This window comes from Tenrec ecaudatus, chromosome 1 (assembly GCF_050624435.1).
Source record: "Tenrec ecaudatus isolate mTenEca1 chromosome 1, mTenEca1.hap1, whole genome shotgun sequence".
In the NCBI taxonomy this organism is placed as follows: Eukaryota; Metazoa; Chordata; class Mammalia; order Afrosoricida; family Tenrecidae; genus Tenrec; species Tenrec ecaudatus.
This window is the reverse complement of record NC_134530.1, coordinates 4935855-4954046: the sequence shown is the minus strand read 5'-3', so window position 1 is coordinate 4954046 and position 18192 is coordinate 4935855.

Here is an 18192-nt window from a genome sequence, read left to right as displayed (position 1 = left end):
ACCCAACCAGCTGGTGGCTTCAAACTGCCGACCTTGCAGTGAGCAGCCCCACACGTAACCACGAGGGCCCCAGGGTCCCTTGAGTGAAGTCAATCGATCACAAAGGGGTAAACATTGTGTGAGACCACTGCTATGAGGTACACACCAAGACGAAGACCTGCATCCGGAAGGGGAGGGGGGTTGGAGGGCCCCAAGGGAGGGGTGGGCAAGGGAGGGAAGATGTAGCAGCGGACCAGAAGGTGGACAGGTGTCGATGTGGGTGAGAGGGAGGGTGGAGGTCCCTAAGGGGGAGCACAGCATTCAGGGGAGGGGAGTGGGTTAGAATGGGGGGGGGGACTTGGTGAAGGGCTGACCTGTTGAATCCAGAGTGGATGGTCTGCAATGGCCACCTAACTCATGGTTTAAAAACTCATTCGAAGGAAAGAGAGAGAGGAAAGGACCCCGTTGAAACCCAGGACAGACAGGTGATTCAATGGGACGGCGGTGGGTTCAGTGGCTTGTTGGGGGGTGGGGGTGGCAGTTGAGGTCGGGAAATGGGGAGAAAAGGTTGTAGAACTGCTCGTGGCGCGGATCGTGCAACTCTTCTTGACCAAACTGATTGATGGGCCGGGCAGTGTTTCCTTCTGTTTGGCCCAAGGTCGCTATGGGTCAGAACGGACTCTGGCTCCTGACCACAGGGTGGACGTGGGTGCTCTGTGAATTGTCCATTTATGAAACCAGGTTAAAATAACACTACCGGGGGTTAGAGGGAATGCAGGGGTGGGGTGGGATCAGGGAAGGGAAGGGGCTTTCCACAGTAAATAATGAAGGCAAGAGGAGGGAGACAGTGCTAGAACGGATGATGACTGAGTAACTCATTTAACAAAAAAAATCATTTTATTGGGGGCTCGTACAACTCTTATCACAATCCATCCATCCATTGTGTCGAGCACATTTGTACATCTGTTGCCATCATCATTCTCAAAACATTTGCTTTTTACTTGAGCCCTTGCTATCAGCTCCTCATTTTTCCCCTCCCTCCCTCATGAAGCCTTGATAATTTATAAATTATTATTTTGTCATATCTTACACTGTCCGACTTCTCCCTTTTACCACTCCCTTTCTGTTATCCGTCCCCCCAGGGAGGAGATTATATGTAGATCCTTGTAACCGGTTCCCCATTTCCACCCCACCCTCCCTCTACTCTTCCAGTATTCCCACTCTCACCATTGGTCCTAAGGGATCATCTGTTCTGGGATTCACTGTGTTTCCACTTCCTATCTGTATCCGTGTACATGGTCTGGTCTAGCCAGATTTGTAAAGTAGAATTGGGGTCATGATAGTGGGGGTGGGGGAGGAAGCATTTAGGAACTAGAGGAAAGTTTTATGTTTCATCTTTGTTACACTGCACCCTGACTGGCTCTTCTCCTCGCAACCCTTCCCTAAGGGGATGTGCAGTTGCCTACAGATGGGCTTTGGGTCCCCAATCTGCACTCACCCTCATTTACAATGAAATGATTTTTTGTTCTTTGATGCCCAATACCTGATCCCTTCAACACCTTGTGCTTCTTCCATGTGGGCTTTGTTGCTTCTGAGCTAGATGGCTGCTTGTTTACCTTCAAGCTTTTAAGACCCCAGATGTTATATCTTTTGATAGCCGGGCACCATCAGCTCTCTTCACCAGCATAACTCATCTTAAAGGAAATTTACACATGCAGTGGGGGGAGTGCGCTCAGATAGAGATGGTGGTGATTGTACAACTCCCCTGGATATGAACACACGATCAAACTATTGAATTGTGTGATATGTGAATTAATTGCTGTATTAGTCTGGGTACTTTAGAGAAACAAATCCATGGAAACTTATGTATAAGAGAGAGTTTTATATAAAGGGTAAGTGTGTATCAAGAAAACATCCCAACCCAGTGCTGCCCAAGCCCACAGGTTCAACATTAGCCCATATGTCCAACACCAATCCACAAAGTCCTCCTCCATCTCACAAAACAGATGCAATGATGCCGACTGCAGGAGGAAAGCCAAGTCAGTGAATATGTAAGCATCTCAGCACTGGCAGGGGTCTCCACATGGGTGCTCCAGCACCCAGGGCTGCATGGGGGTAGGTCCATGTGGCTTCTCCTTGGGGATGTCTTGCAGGAAGTCAGCCTTGCCAGCTGAAGCAGGGAACTGCTGAGGCAGCTGCACTCTGGTGCGACCATCACAAAGCAGGAGACCTGAGAACTAGAAAGGCGAGACTCACTGAGCCATTTATCCCTCCGCCCTTCAATTAACTCCACATGTGTTTATTGGCCAGGTTGGCACAATAAACTAACTCAATCCACCCCTTGCGCATGTGTACATAATTCTTTAGACTCACAATTACAATTAAGTAACACCTACACTTTAATCCTATAATCCTGTGAAGATGTTCCCCCACCTATGAAAGTTTGTAAGCCAACCACTTCATGCCTTTATCTCCCCCAATTTTGGGTATCCAATTTATATACTGCCCACTTACATCAACCCAGTTCTCTGAGGAGACAATCATGGTTTTTGACATGAAGAGCTTGATTCCAGTTGCAACCTTGTGATGTCTGTATCCATAAGCAAAGTCAATCCGGACAGGCCATCCATGAAGTCAGCAACAATATGCACCAGGTCACAGGATCAAAAATCTCCAGCTGGTCGGGTTCTGGTCAACTCAATGTGGGCTGCCTCACTCAGCCTCCCCAGGGTGCCCATTGGTCACCTTGCCTTTAAACCATGGGCTCTCACCAATACTCAACAAGCCTAGCCCTCACATGCTAGGTCATGAACCTTAGACCAGTCAACCCGCTCTCATCGTCTCTTTTTCCTGTAGACCAAGTCCACAGGTGTCAGTGGCCAAACTCCACCCGTCTCTTTATTGCTGCATTTCTCCCACTTCCACTCAACAAGTAGATCCAGGTGGGCACCTAGCAAGCATTTCAGCCTGCTCTCAGGCTCCCTTTAACATTCAGTCCCAGAGGGGAGTGTTCTTCACGGTTCCAGGTTTTCTCCAGCTTCTGAAAAAAAAAAAAAGACTACTGGTTCCTGCGTACTCCAAAGCACTGGGTGGGGCATATCTTTTCAAAGCTTTTTACAGACATGGCCCAAACCCATCTAAAGATCAAATGTTAATGGCTGAAGCAAGTGGACTTACAAACTTTCTATTTTCCTACTTCCCATATTTTCCCCAGAAAAGCAACCAAGTAAATAGTGTGGCTTTATCTGACCTCTGGGAGACAGAGAAGAAAAACGTCCACGATGGAGAGGTCAAACAAACATCTGCTCTCCATCTTATGATTTGTTTCTCCAGTACCCCACTCCTGGTACCATCATGTAGTAGTCTGGGTACTTTATAGAAACAAATCCACAGCAACTCATATGTATAAGAGAGTTTTATATAAAAGTTAAGTGCACATCAAGAAAACATCCCAGCCCAGTGCTGCCCAAGCCCACAAGTCCAACATTAACCCATATGTCCAACACCAATCCACAAAGTCCTCCTCCATCTCACAAAGCAAGAGACCCTAGAACTCGAAAAGCGAGGCTCACGGAGCCATTTATCCCTCTGCCCTTCAATTATCCTCACATGTGTTTACTGGCCAGGTTGGCACAATAAACTAACTCATGTGCCAATAAAATTGTTGGGGAATAAGAGAGAGAGAGAAATAAAATGAAATTAAATTAAATCTAACCATCAAATAAAACATACCTCTAACTCGGTCATAAGACCCAAGGTATGTCCTTCTCCTGGGCTTCCTGACCACCCACAGGTGATTTCCTTCTTCACTGGGCTGGGTGAAATGATGTCCATGTCAGTCTTTTCGGGTGAAGCACAGCGGCAAATCTACTCTTTTCCAGGGCTGTGGTCACGTGTTTGGGGCTCGAGGGCCTGCCCTGGGCCGCATGGCTACTCCCAAGACAGTGCAGCTCAGAACAGCGCCTCCATTGTCCCTTGTTCTTCTGGGAAAATAACCAGCAAAGCTGCTGGGGAGAAGGGCGGTGTGTTTGACTTTGGTGTTGCGCTGACTCTTTGCTACTTGTTGGTTTCTCTCCAGTAGCTGTCCTCCTTCACAGCCGAATGGCCTCACAGGCTGGCACGAGACCGGGCTGTGTTGCTCTCTGCTGTGCACAGAGCTGGCTCCGCAGCACTGAACAAGAACAGCAGGATATTGAGAATTGAGGGAGTGGTGGGCCCGTCTTTGGGACCCTTAGGTTTTGTGTCAACTTGGCTGGGCCGGGATTCTCAGCAGGTTGGGAATAATTCCCCACTACAGAATCTAGTATAACAGAATCGACTCCATGATGGGGTCTGTGTTCGTCCGGGTAGACTAGAGAAACAAATCCATAGACACTCATATGTCTAAGAAAGAGCTTTATATCCAAGAGCAATTGTAGATTGAGAAAACACCCAGCCCAGTCCAGATCAAGCCCATAAGTCTGATATCAGCCCATATGTCTGATACCGGTCTATAAAGTCTTCTTCAGACTCACGCAACACATGCAATGATGCAGAATGAAGATCACAGGCCAGTGGTTAGAAAGTCTTGTGGATCCAGTGGCGGTGGAAGCATCTCAGCACTGGCGTGGGTCTCCACGTGGCTCCTCCAGCTCCAGGACTCTGGTTCCATCAGCGTAGCTCCATGTGGTTTGTCCGCAGAAAGACAAGCAGGTATTCCTCCTGGAGGCAGGAGACACACACTCGCTCTCTGTTTAGTCCCTGCAAGACATTCTTGTTGACAAGCCACATGGAGACAGACTGATGGCAGCCAGATTGCAGTAGGATCACAGGCCAGTCAGTGGAAAGTCTTTTGGATCCAATGGTGGTGGAAGCATCTCAGCACTGGCAGGGGTCTCCATTCGGCGTCATTGCATGTGTTTCGTGAGTCTGAAGAGGACTTTATAGTCTGGTATCGAATAGATGGGCTAATATCAGGCTTATGGACTTGATCTGGACTGGGCTGGGACGTTTTCTCAACATTCAACTGCTCTTGTGTATAAAGCTCTTTCTTAGACACAGATGAGTGTCTCTGGATTTGTTTCTCTCGTCAGCCCAGACTCACACACAGACGGGACATGTTGTCAGGAGAGACCAATCCCTGCAGAAGGACATCCTGTTTGGTAACGTGGAAGGGTGGGGAAAAGAGGAAAGCCCTCAGGGAGTTGGATGGACACATGGCTGCGTCAATGGGCTCAGGCAGAGGAACAATAGTGAGGACAGTGCAGGGCTGGACAGCCTTTGGTTCTGTTGTGCCTACGGTCACTATGGGCCAGAACCGACTCAATGACACTTAACCACGACATTCCAGACCGACGTGTGATTCTGACTTGGTTATCTCCTGCGACACTAACAGAGATGCCACAAGAGGATGGCTTTCACAGACAGAGATTTGTTCTTTCACAGTTTAGGAGGTTATAAGACTGAATCCAGTTCGGGCGCTGGGTCCAGGGGAAGGCTTTCTTTCTCTGTTGCCTCTGGAGGGTCCCTGTCTTCTTTGGGCATCTGTGGGCTCGGCATCCCTTGGAGATCTCTGTGTGTCCTGGTGTTACTCTCTTCCCCTGCGTCTAGGACAGTGGTTCTCAACCTTCCTGACGCCGTGACCCTTTCATACAGTTCCTCATGTGGTGGTGACCCCAGCCATGAAATTATTTCCGTTGCTACTTCATCACTGTCATTTTGCTACTGTCATGCATCGGGCGACCCCTGCAAAAGGGTCGTTTGAGCCCCAAAGAGGTCACGACCCACAGGTTGAGAACCACTGGTCTAGGAGGTTCTCAGCACAGGGACCCTGGGTCCAAAAGATGTGCTCCACTCTGGCTCTTCTTTCTTGGTGGTACTTCTCGGATTCTCTGTCCTCCTGTGTCCTTGAAGCTGAAAGGTGATTCAAGCCACACTCCAAGGAAACACCCCTCACATCTGATCAGGGCTGTGACCGAAGTTTGGGTGTTACGTCCCACCCTAGTCCCGCCTCCGTGACACGTTGGGTGGGTGCTGTGGTAGTTAGCGGTTATGTCACCTGGACACTCCTGGGTAGGAATGGAGTCAAACCTGTCAATCAAGCCGCAGCCCGATGACGCCCCCTGATATCATCAGCCTCTTATCTGAGAGCAAGATGAACAGAGCCGACACCCACCCTGTGCCTGCCCCCTAACCCTCCCCCTTCCTCCTGGCTGGGACTCCACTGGGACTTTGTCTGCCTGCGTCAGGGGTGGCCCCATGTGCACCACACAACCCTGACAGCTGTGGGCACCTGCTGGGTTTCCCCTGACGTTGGGTCCACACAACTCTGCACCCACTGGCTTGCGATCTTCGTGCCTCCCAGTGCACCCTCTGTGTCCCCAGCATGTGTCTGCGTGAGTCTGGAAAGGGACTTCTGGACCAGAGTCAGGCGGGGCTGGATGCCTTCTTGCTAATGAGGCAGATGAGCAAAAGAAAGCCCATTTTTGTTAGCAGCTGAGTGACCTGCCTCCTTCCCCCTCCCGTCTGGCAAGTCCCACTCATGCTTGACTGCAGGATGCGCTCTCAGGTTCCCAGGTTCAGGACACCCTCCTTCAATATAGCGTTGGTTTTAGGATTGTTCCTCTTGGTGTTGTCATCTGAATGGCGTGGTTAATCTTGTTCTGGTGACCAGGATGCTACAGTCAGCTTTGGTAGTGTGTCTTTTCTGATAAGGAACACACTTGGTAAGGCATGCTTGTTGTTCTTGGAGTTGCCAGATGTTATCATCAATGCGGTGCCCTGTAACGTTCCCTGACCCTAAAGAATAGCAGCGTTAATTTTGCTTTCTGCTTCTGTCCGCACCCACTTAAGTCTTAAACAAAGGATACGTAAAGTTTTTGCCTTTAAAGGTGAACTTAAATGTGGACTCAGGACTGCAATCAAAGAATCGCTTTCAGATGCTAGCAGTCCGGTGGGAACCGAATAAAGCCTCTTCTAAATCGTCAAGACATGGCAGTGGCTGGCATTTATTGGAACCCACAACACTCCGATGACGTCTCAGTATAAAGTTCTTTCTATACAAAGATGAGTGCCACTGGGCTTGTTTGTCTAGAGCAGAGGCCTCAGACTTTTAAAACAGGGGGCCAGTTCACGGTCCCTCAGACCGTTGGAGGGCCAGACTCTAGTTTTAAAAAAGACTATGAACAAGTTCCTAGGCACACTGGACGAGTCGGCTGCTAAGCAGGACAGGCAGTGGCGGCAAAAATGCCTGGTGGGCTGCATAAATGTCCTCAGAGGGCCTCATGTGGCCCGTGGGCCGTAGTTTGAGAACCCCTGGTCTAGATGACCTAGACTCACACGGGTGCCGCCAAGGTGCCTCCCACCCATAGGGACCCACCCCAACTACCCACCTACCTATGTACCTACCCACCCACCTACCTATGAACCTACCCACCCACCTAGCCACTTACCTACTTACCTACCCACCTACCTATGTACTTACCCACCCACCTACCCACCTACCTACTTACCTACCTATCTCCGCCCTCATCCACCTACCCATCTACCCACCTATCCACCACCCACCCACCTAATTACCCACCCACCTTACTACCTACCTATTTACCTACCTACCTACTTACTGATCAACAGATATGAAACACTGCTTTGTCTTGTGCCATCCCCACCTGTATTGCTATGTTTGAGACCCTGGTTGAAGCCAGCATGTCCGTCCATCATTTGGAGCGCAATTCAACCCGTGACTGTGAGAAGAACAAGGAGGTCACATCTGGTAGGACGAAGGAGACTCCTTGTCCACTCCAGCCCAAGGCTGGCTGCCACAAGTCAGAGGGTGGACGTGCCTCTCCGTGCCGTCCTTCTCTTGCCCTGTTCCAACACTAACTGCTTCTCCCACGATACTCTCCTTTGCTACTGGCTTCGATCCTTCGTGTCCATGGCCACACAAGACTCACAGCCAAGATTCACTAAGACGGGGCTTTACGAGGGGAGTTACATGTTCCGACATTCAGGATCAGGAAACAGTGAGGATATAGTTATTGGTCCCCAGCAGCCCCTCTTTGCAGCCAGCAGCCATCTTTGTCTCTGGTCCTCAGGCTCTCAGGCACGTGCCCCGTGGCTTCTGCCCCTGTGGGCCAGGGAGGACCCTGCCCCCTACCTCCCAGCCCCTGTCTCAGTCTCACTGCTCCGTCTCATGGTCACCACCGTGCAGTGGCCTCTGGTCTTGGACTCCACCACTGCAGGCAGGAGTTTCAAACATGTTCTGTGGTGGCGGCTTGTCTCAGAAGACCCCAGGGAGTCTCTCTGTCCTGCTTCTGAGGTTCTCTCTGACACTCAGGGGAATGGCAATTCCCCAGACCCACCGCCCCATGGGTGCTTGGCCCACCCTATTTGCATAGTCCCTCCCAACCCTTCAATCTGAGGACAGCAGTGTAAAGGGAACCCCAATCCTTCCCACTGGACCAACGGGTGACGTGGTGATCAACAGAGAAGAGACCGCGTTCGACAAGCTCGTCCTCTTGCGTGGCTCCACAGCCAACGCTCATGGAAGCAGCAGTCAAGAGAGCCGATGGTGAATCTGCTGCACAAGAATCCGCTGGCTCAGACCGCCGTCACTTCCGTCACCTCGCAGGCATGTGGAAGTTGGACGTTGAATGAGACACCAGTGAAGACCGATGCCTTTGAATCATGGTGCTGGTAAAGAATACTGAATGTGCCGCAGACGCCCAGAAGGACAAACCAGTCTGTCTTGGAGGAAGTAGGGTGTCTAGAAAGTTCCTTCGAGGCAAGGGAGGCAAGGCTTAGTCTCATGTCCTCTGGCCACGTCATCGAGGGGAAATCGGCCCTTGGAGAAGGACATGATGCTTGGTCAAGTACAGCGGGGGCGACAGAAAGAGAACGGCCCCAGACAAGAAGTGTGGTGGCTACATAATCTGCTCTTCGTTTGAGAGGATTCCGAGGGAAGCGGTGGAATCTGGCCTATCAGGATATAATCAATGAGACCTCTGGGTGGGCATGGCCTTCTCCTGAGGACTCTGGGAACTCCTGGTTTTTCCTCTTTGGAGGCGCAAGACACTTTCCCTCTCTCGGCTCGCTGCCTTCGAGACACTCTACTGACAAGACACATGGCGCTACCACGCTCTGGGAGCTGGAGAAGCCCACATGGACCGTCTCTGGTGCAACCAGATCCCTGGAGCCAGAGAAGCCACGTGGAGACCCCTGCCAGCGCTGAGATGCTTACAACGCCACCGGATCCACAAGACTTCCCACCCACTGGCCATGATCTTCCTGCATTCGGTGTCATTGCATGTGTTGCATGAGTCTGAAGAGGAATTTATAGACTGGTGCTGGACTTCTGGGCTAATATCAGACTTGTGGACTTGGACTGGACTGGGATGGGATGCTTTCGTAATGTACAATTGCTCTTTGAGATAAAGCTCTCTCTTACACGTATGTGAGCGCCTATGGATCTGTTGCTCTAGTCTACCCGCACTCACACAGGTGGGGAATGCTAACCTAACTGCATCTGCACCGATCCACTTTCCAAGGCGCTCTGCATGTCAGCTAGGCTAGTCCCAGCCCTGGGCCATGGTCAGGGGCTTAGTCTGTGTGGATTTCCCCTTCACGTTTTTATTTTCTTTTTTAAACTGAAGCAGTTTTAAAATGGGTCAAAGGGGAGATAAATGATATCATGTTTTGACCTAACGTTGTACAGAGACCCCCTGTGGGTCTCTGAGACTGTAACTGTTTACAGGAGTAGAAAGGCCACTGTCTCCCTCAGAGCCACTAGTGGTTTTGAACTGCCAACCCTGCCATCCACAGCCCAATGCATAACCATTCCACCACCGGGGCTCACCCAGGTACCTCAAAGCCAGACTCACCGCCAGGCCATCAGTTCTGACCCACTGCAACCCCATAGCACAGGGTAGCACCGCCCCGGTGGGTTTCTGAGACTGTAACTGTGGATGGGAGTAGACAGCCTCGTCTGTCTCCCGAGGAGCGGCTGGTGGTTTCGAACTGCTGACCTTGCAGTTAGCAGCCCAACGCATAACCATACACCACCAGCGCCCTTAACCACCACAGTAGTCTTACTGATGCATTCTTTGAAAAAGAAAGAAAGAAAGAGAGAAAGAAAGAAAGCAAGTCCCAATAAATACCAAATGCTTCCCACACGCCTGGGACCCATTTGGCTGACTTTCTGACACGGAAGTGACCGGTCCTCTCCTGGGTCCTCGCTCTCTGGATGCTGGTCAACTCTTTGTCTGTCGGAGGCCTCCATCCTCCCACAGCGCCCCGGCAACACAATGGTAAAGCGCTCAACTGTCAACCTAATGGTTGGCGGTTCGAATCCACCAGCCGCTTCCTGGGAGACTGCCCCGTGACCAGGCCCCATTAGCAATGCCAGCCTAGCAACCCCCATGGGGCAGTTCCTTGCTCGTCCTGTGGGCACTCGACGGCGACATCTATCACTGTTGTTCGGTGGAGTTGGTTCCGACCCAGAGCGCCCCGTGCACAACAGCATGGAGCACCACCCAGTCCCGACCGGCCCTCACGGTGGTTGTCATGGCTGAGCCCGTGGTTGCAGCCACATGATCGTCCACCTGGTCGAGGGTCCTCCTCTTGCTCACTGGCCCCTTCCTTGACCTTCTCCAGCATACACTGTTGCCGTTGGGTGCCTTCGCATCAGTTCCGTCTCCTTGTGGCCGCCAGGTCCTGCCCTGCTCAACCATGGCTGTTACGTGTGTGATACCATGCTGCAGCTGCTGTGTCCAGCTGTGGCAGTTCATCATCTGGTGTCCCCTGGAGACTATTAAGAGCGAAGGGGTGGGGTCTAGCCTCTCAATCAGGTTGCAGCTTGATGACCTCATTTGGAAGCCCAACGGCGATCAGTACCTCCCTGGAGGCCAGATACACACACTTTCTGTGAGACATTTCTGCAGACAAGCTGCATGGGGCTACGCTGATGGAGCCAGAGCTCCGGAGCTGGAGGGGCCACGTGGAGACCCACGCCAGCCCTGAGACGCTTCCACCGCCACTGGATCCACAAGACTTCCCAGCCACTGGCCGTGATCATCCTGCATTCAGCGTCATTGCATGAGTTGCATGAGTCTAAAGAGGAATTTTTAGGTCGATATCAGACTATGTGGGCTAATATCAGACTCATGGACTTGATCTGACTGGGCTGGCATGTTTTCCTCAAGTACAATTGCTCTTTGATATGAAACTCTCTCACACACATAGGCGTCTCCCTGAATTCGTTTCTCTAGCCCACTAGACGAGCTCACCACCCATCTCGTCCATCTTCCTCTTTCTCGCTGCCCTCCACTTGACCAAGCATGATCCTCTTTTCCAGCATATATGTAGCAATGAGGGGAGGGGGGACTGGGGTCAGCTCCCTGACTCCCCAGTCCCAAGCCTCTCTATGTGGAGCCAGGGGACCCCTCCTTGCAGCCCGGGAGCTGCGTGTGCAGCCCCGCCACCCCCCTCACAGCCCTGAGAAGCTGCTCCCAGAAACTGCCTTCCTCAAGCAGAGCAGAACCAGGTCAGCTCCGAGCACTGGGACATCAAAAGGAATCTATAAATGCAGCTACAGGAGGAAGCAGAGAAGCAGAGAAGCTTCCCCGTTCCCTCCCGGCCCTGCTGCCCTCCCACTCCAGATTGGCCTGGCTGGCCTCCCACCCCGGGGCCCCTTGCTGGAGAGCGGCAGGAGGACGCAGCCGGTGCTGCCTCAGTTTCCTCCCTGATCACACCCCAACCAACCAGGCGTCCGAGGACAGGGCACCATTGCTGGCCCGTCCCTGCGAGGGGCAGATAAATTTCGAATCCAGGGGTGAGGGTGAGGAGTTGGTCAACGTCTTTGGATCTTAGAATTCTGGAATCTTCTTTCCTTCTCTAGGCAGACGTGTGGGGCCGAGCACTGCTTGGCGCATGGGAAGGGCTAAGGCAGGCGGCCTATGTTTGGCTAGAGCAGCGGTTCTCAACCTGTGGGTCACCACCCCTTTGGGGGTCAAACGACCCTTTCACAGGGGTCGCCCGATTCATCACAGTAGCAAAATGACAGCGATGAAGCAGCAATGGAAATCATTTTATGGTTGGGGGGGTCACCACCACATGAGGAGCTGTATGAAAGAGTCACGGCATGAGGAAGGTTGAGAACCCCTTGGCTAGAGGGTCAGAGCAGGCTTCCAGGAGGAGGTGGTGAGCACTGGGAAACACAGGGGGCCTTGGAAGAACGCAGCCACAGAGCTTGGGACACAGCCACTGATGGGAGGGTACCTGTGAGCCCCCAGGTTAGGGCTCATCCCTCCTCTGCCTGTAGCAACTCCATGACCCGCCTCCCTCTGGTCAAAGCCACAGCCCTGCACACCCTGCCCAGCAGTCCTCGTCCTCACTGTCCCTCTAATGCTTAAGGCTCAGGCCTGCCCCAGGGCCTTTGCATAGGCTGTGCCCTCTGCAGGGTGCACTCTTCCCTGAAGGTCTGCACCCTCACCTGTGAGGAGATGCCGCCTCCTCAGTGAGGCCTCCCCAGGGGCCCCCTTCCTGCCCCACTCCCTTTGCATCCCTCAAGTCCGATCCTCCCTTTAATTCTCCTCCTTGGCACATCGGGGGCAGAGTGTGTCCAGCCCCTCACATTGTCTCTTAACTACCGGCCCTGCTGCAACGTCAGCTCACAAGGCCAGCCATTGCTGTCGATGTCACCCGCCATTGTGTGCCCAGAACAAGGCAGGCAGACAGTAGGTGCCCAATAAACAGTTTGCCCTGAGCTTTGTGCTGTCCCAGGCCTGGGCCTGGCTCTGTCTGGTTCCACCACACCCCACCCTTGGTGGGGTCCCTGGTTTCACCCAGCAGAGCTGGGCACATGGTTGCTGCCTGGATTTAATCTGTGTCCCACAAAACTATGTGTCAGCGTGGCTGGGTTCTCAGTGGCTTGGCAGTTATGTAAGTATGTGATTTGGCAGTTATGTAAGGATGGAATCATCTCTCACCGTGAGGGCTGATGTAATCAGGCTGTTGTGTAGGGGGGTTAGCCTGGGACCCAGCACCCTTGCTCAGGCCACAGCCCTGACCTGACACCCGGGGAGTTTCCCTGTGTGGCGGCCTGACTCACCAACAGACAAAGAGAGAGAGAGAAGCAGGAAACTTAGTTACAAATAGAAAGAAGAGACGGGGTGGAGCCTGTCTTTGGGACCTGGGGTCCCTATGCTGAGACCCTCCTAGACCCTCCTGGACACATAGAGATCACCCAGGAATGCCAGACGCCCGGATGCTGAAAGGAGACAAGGTTCTTTGTCTCTCGGAGCCGACAGAAAGAGGCATCTAGCCCCCTAAACATCAGGAGCCCTGGCGGCACAGTAACTTATACATTGGTCTGCTGCCACAAGGCCAGCTGTTCAAAACCACCAACCGCGCTACAGGAGAAAGAGGAGGCTCTCTACTGCCATCAAGAGTTAACAGCTTCAGAAATCCACAGGGGCAGTTCTACCCTGCCCTGTCGGGTCGCTGTGAGTCAGAGTCCACTCGATGATTCCGTTTGGCGAGTGAGTTTTGAGCTAAGAGCCTGCTAAGTTGCAAGAGAACAAACTTACGTGTGTTCCAAACACCCCCTGTGGTATTTCTGTTGCAGAAGCTGTAGAGAACTACAAGGCTGCCGGGACGATCCTAACTCATAGTGACCCCATGTGAGAGAGTAGAATTGACCCATGGGGTGTCTGTCCTAGACTGTAAACATAGATGAGACAGTCAGGCCTTTCTTCCACAGCACCAGTGGGTTGGTTCATGCCGCCAGTCTTTCCGTTAACTGCCGAGCCCCTCACCGCCACACCACCAGGGCTCGTTGGACACACAGTCATCCTCAGGAGTCATCGGGCTGGTTCTGACTCATAGTGATCTGATGTCCAATAACCTCGCTCGGTCCTGCACTGTCCCCACAACTGTTGGCGTGACTGAACCCATTGTGCGGTCACTGTGCCCATCTATGGACTCACAGTGGATTCTCAGTGAGGTTAGTTGGATACAGAGACCTCCAGGGCTCGTCCCCGCCACTAGGTGAATCATGAGGTTTTGTGGGGTTTTTTTTCCAGGTGGGGAGCAGAGCGAGCTGGGAAGGGGTGAGCCCAGAGGCGCCAGCCACCACGCTGATGTCAGCGTCACCTGTGCCGCTGGCCCTGGAGGCGATGACGGAGCCGTCTCTGGCTGAGGTCATTCACACACAAGCACAGACACACACGCCCCTCCACCTTCGCAGCCCGGTTTCCATTTCCAGTTGACGCCCTCCCCTCCCCCCACCCCACCAACAGCGAGGCTCTGTCTCACTTTTCTGAGGGAGGGCAGAGGTGGGCGAGGTGCACCTGGAGGACTGCAGGTCTGGGGTTCCAGAACTTAACCAGAGAGGGAGAAGGCAATGCACCCTGTGGAAGCACCTACTCTGTGCCCATGCCATGGCCTGCTTGCTTGCCTCCAAGAACCGGGCAGCTCACCACTTGCTCTGGGAATCAGAAGTGAACACAGAAGATGGCTTTGGAAGAGACAAAACGAGGACTGGATCAGGGCTGTCCCCTGCTCTTTGACCCCCAGGGAACGCTCCCCGGAGAAAGGGTGTTCCCTCAGCCCAGGAGGGTCAGGGGGGGAACTTCCCAAGCAGGACAGTGGGGCCAGTGCAAAGGGCCGAGGTAGGGCTGAGCCGGCCCTGGGAACTAGGAGAATGAGATACCCCAGTGATGCTGCCCTCTGCCTTTTCTGTGCCTGTTTCCCTGTCCATACTCCAAGACAGACCCTCACAAACCTCACAACCAAACTCCTTGCCATCCATTCTTTACCACTCACAGTGACCCTACAGGACAGGGTAGGGCTGCCCCTGTGGGTTTCTAAGACTCGCAAGAGCAGAAAGCCCTGTCTTTCGAAAAAGGCAGGGCCCCCGCCCCAGGGGAGCTCACTGTCCCTAGAGCCCTCTCTTTGCTCCCCTTAGGGTGATCAGGATGCCACCATTTTGCATATGCAGATGATGCCTGGGGTGGTGGTGTCCTGGGAGTGGGGGGCGTGGAGCTGGGGAGCTTCCCTGTTGGGGGTGGGAAGAAGTGGCTGTGCTCTCTTGTTTCCACAAGTGAATCCGGCCCAGGAGCCCACTGCTCAGAGCTGGAATGTAATGGTTGCTGGCTGGAGGGGTGTGTGTGTGAGTGCTGGCGACAGATGACTGCCAGCCTGATCCAGGTTCCGCTACAAGGGCCTGAGAGGGGGCAGCCCCAGGCTACTGCCTCTGCCAAGGACCCACTGTGTACCCAGTTCTCATGCCAACTCTCTCCACAAGGGACGATGTCATAAAAGGAAGGGACAGCTGGCTCGGGATCCACAGGCTCTGGGTTCAAATGCCCTTCCTGCATGTAGGTGCCAGGTCCCTAGCCTCCTCCGGTCTCTTACGACAAACTTGTATGAGGGTTAGCCAGTCTCTCGGGATGATACAGGGAGCCCTGGTGGCATAGTGGTGATGCATTGGGCTGTCATCCGCAAGGTCCACAGTTCAAGACCACCGGCGACTCTGCTGGAGAAAGGGCTTTCTACTTCCCAAAACCAGCTAACGAACGTCTCAGAAACCCACAGGGGTAGCTCTACCCTGTCCTGGAGGGTCTCTACGAGGAGTCAGAATTGACTTGATGGCAGTGCGTTTGGTTTTGGGGTGATGTGTTGGGTTGCTAATGATGGCAGGGTCAGCAGTGTGGAATACCAGCCTCCCCCCAGGAAGAGGACAGGGGTGCTTCCAACTACTGCCATAAGAGTCACAGTCTTGGAAACCCACAGGGGCAGTCCTGCCCTGTCCTATGGGCTTGCTGGGAGCCGGCATGGACTCGATGGCACTGAGTGTGGTTTTCTGATTTGGGGTTGGTGGCGTAGCGTAAAGCGCTTGGCTGCTTACTAAAAGGTTGGGGGTTCGAACCCAGGCAGGAACTCCCGTGTCTCCTGTAAAGAAGAAAACTCTTCCAGTGGACACGTCAGTCCAGACCCCTATAGAGCCGAGTAGAACTGACCCAGGGGGCTTCCAGCACTGTGATCTGTATGCAAGCAGACAGCCGCCCCCTTTCTCCGGGAGAGCAACTGGTGGGGTTTAAACCACCAACCTCTCGGTTCACCGGGCAGGGCTTCATCACTGTGCCAGCAGAGCGCCTCCCAGGAACGGTGGTTGCTGGTGACGTCCCTGCTGTCGTTGGGTGTCAATGGGTCGGTTTCAACTCACAGTGACCCGTGCACCCCAGAAGGAAACGCTGCCCGGTGCTGTGCTGCCCTTCCAACCCTGCTGGACTGAGGCTGAAGCTTAGGAAACCCACCCCGGGGCAGTGCTGCTCAGGCCCCCAACAATAAAGATGCAATGCCTGGGGGCGCCCTGCCACACACACAGGCCACAGAAGTGCTTTACTGGTGTCCCCTCCCCCAGGCTGGAGGGCTGACCTCTGCCATTCTCCGGTACACTGATGAAGCCATCCTGACCTCAGCCCACTGTCCAACAGGGCCTCGGTTTCCCCATCCAAACAATGTGGACAGCACCCTTTCTCTCCCCCACCCCCACCTCCCAGACACTCATTCAACCATTGGTTTGTCCTTTGTGTCATGCCCACTTGCTGAGCACCTAGTGTGTGCCAGGTCCCAGACTCGGCCCTGGGTGACAGTGGAGAGACCAAGATGCAGCGTGGAGGGTGGGGAGGGGCCAACCTGACCGTCTAAGGGAGGGTCCTGAAGAGATTCTAGGAAATGGAGTGGGGAGAGTCGGGCAGAGAGAGAGGGGAGGGGTGGTTAGGGCAGCAATTCTCAACCTGTGGGTAGAGACCCATTTGGGGGTCGAATGACCCTTTCACAGGGGTCACCTGAATCATAACAGTAGCAAAATAACAGTGATGAAGTAGCAATGAAAATAATTACATGGTTGGGGGTCACCACCACAAGAGGAACTGTGTTAAAGGGTAATGGCATTAGGAAGGTTGAGAAACACTGGTTTAGGGGGTTGGGGGGGCTTTGAGCTGAGACTAGAATGTCATGAACTTTCCAGAGACCTGGGAGAGGAGCCGGCCAGGCAGAGAAAGCGGTCGTGCAAAGCCCCTCAGGCAACAGTAAGCCAAGTGCAGCCAGAAAAAGGAGGATACTCGGGGCTGCGGGGATGGAGCCAGGGAGCCAGGAGCTCAAAAACACGGTTTCTCGGTTTCTAATGGTGGTCAGTATTCAGATCTGCACAGTTGGGGTCACTCTCCGGACAGGAAAAATGTCTCTCAGTTCCAGTCTTCCCCAATGTTCACAGCCCCCTACCGCACACCCCCCCACCCAGGGATATTTGTGCTTTGAAGGGGACCACAGCGGGGGCCTGCTTTGAGGGCAGAGTTAAAGGGCAAGGGTGGGAAGGGTCAGGGCTATAGCCCTGGTCCCCTCCCTGCGAACGAGAGGAGAGAGCAAGCGCTAAGCGGCTAGTTGACAGAGGGACCAGCTGGGCGGATTTAGGCGGCGCATCTGCCAGCGAAGCAGCTGCCGCTTTGGGGGGGAGGCTGGAGGGGAACTAGGGGGGGGGATGGTGGTGGAATCTGCCTGAGGAGAATCGCGTCTGCACGGCCCAGCTGCTGGCTCCGGCTGGGGGACACCCCAAATCCACCCGGACCCCGGGCCCCTCCCTCGCCACGGCCGCCCCCACGTGCCTCTGGGGGAGGGGGCGTCAGGGCGTCCCTGACGTCACTCGGGGCTCCGGCCAATCGGAGCTGCCCTTTCGGAGCCCCCAGGGGATTCCCAGGCTAGAGCCAGGGACCTGGGGCATGACAGAGTAGCGAAGACCCTTAGGTGGGCTTAAGGAGGCGCTGCAGCTGGCGGGGGACACTGGGTCTAGGGTGTGTCGGCGGAAGGCGGGAGCGGGGTTCAGGAGGTCGGTCCCCCACCAACCTAGCTTCAGCTCGGCTCAGAGAGGGCAGGGATCGGCGGGTGTCACACAGCCCGCGGCTAGGAGAGCAGTGACAGTGGAGGACAGGGCAGCGGGGCGGGGTCTCCCTTCCCCACCTGTGCCAGGCACCCAGGAGCCAGGCCCAGGCTTCTCCCGCCCCGCCCCACCCCAGGGTCCCCAAATCCCGCGTGGCCTCCCGTGAGCCTAGCCAGTCCCCCTAAAACCCAGGGCCGCAACCCGGGCAGCGCTGGGAAGGTGTCGCTGGCCGCGGGCGCCCGCGAAATCCGCCCTGGATTCTGCCCGCGCCGGAGCTGGACGGAGCGCGGCGCTTCCCA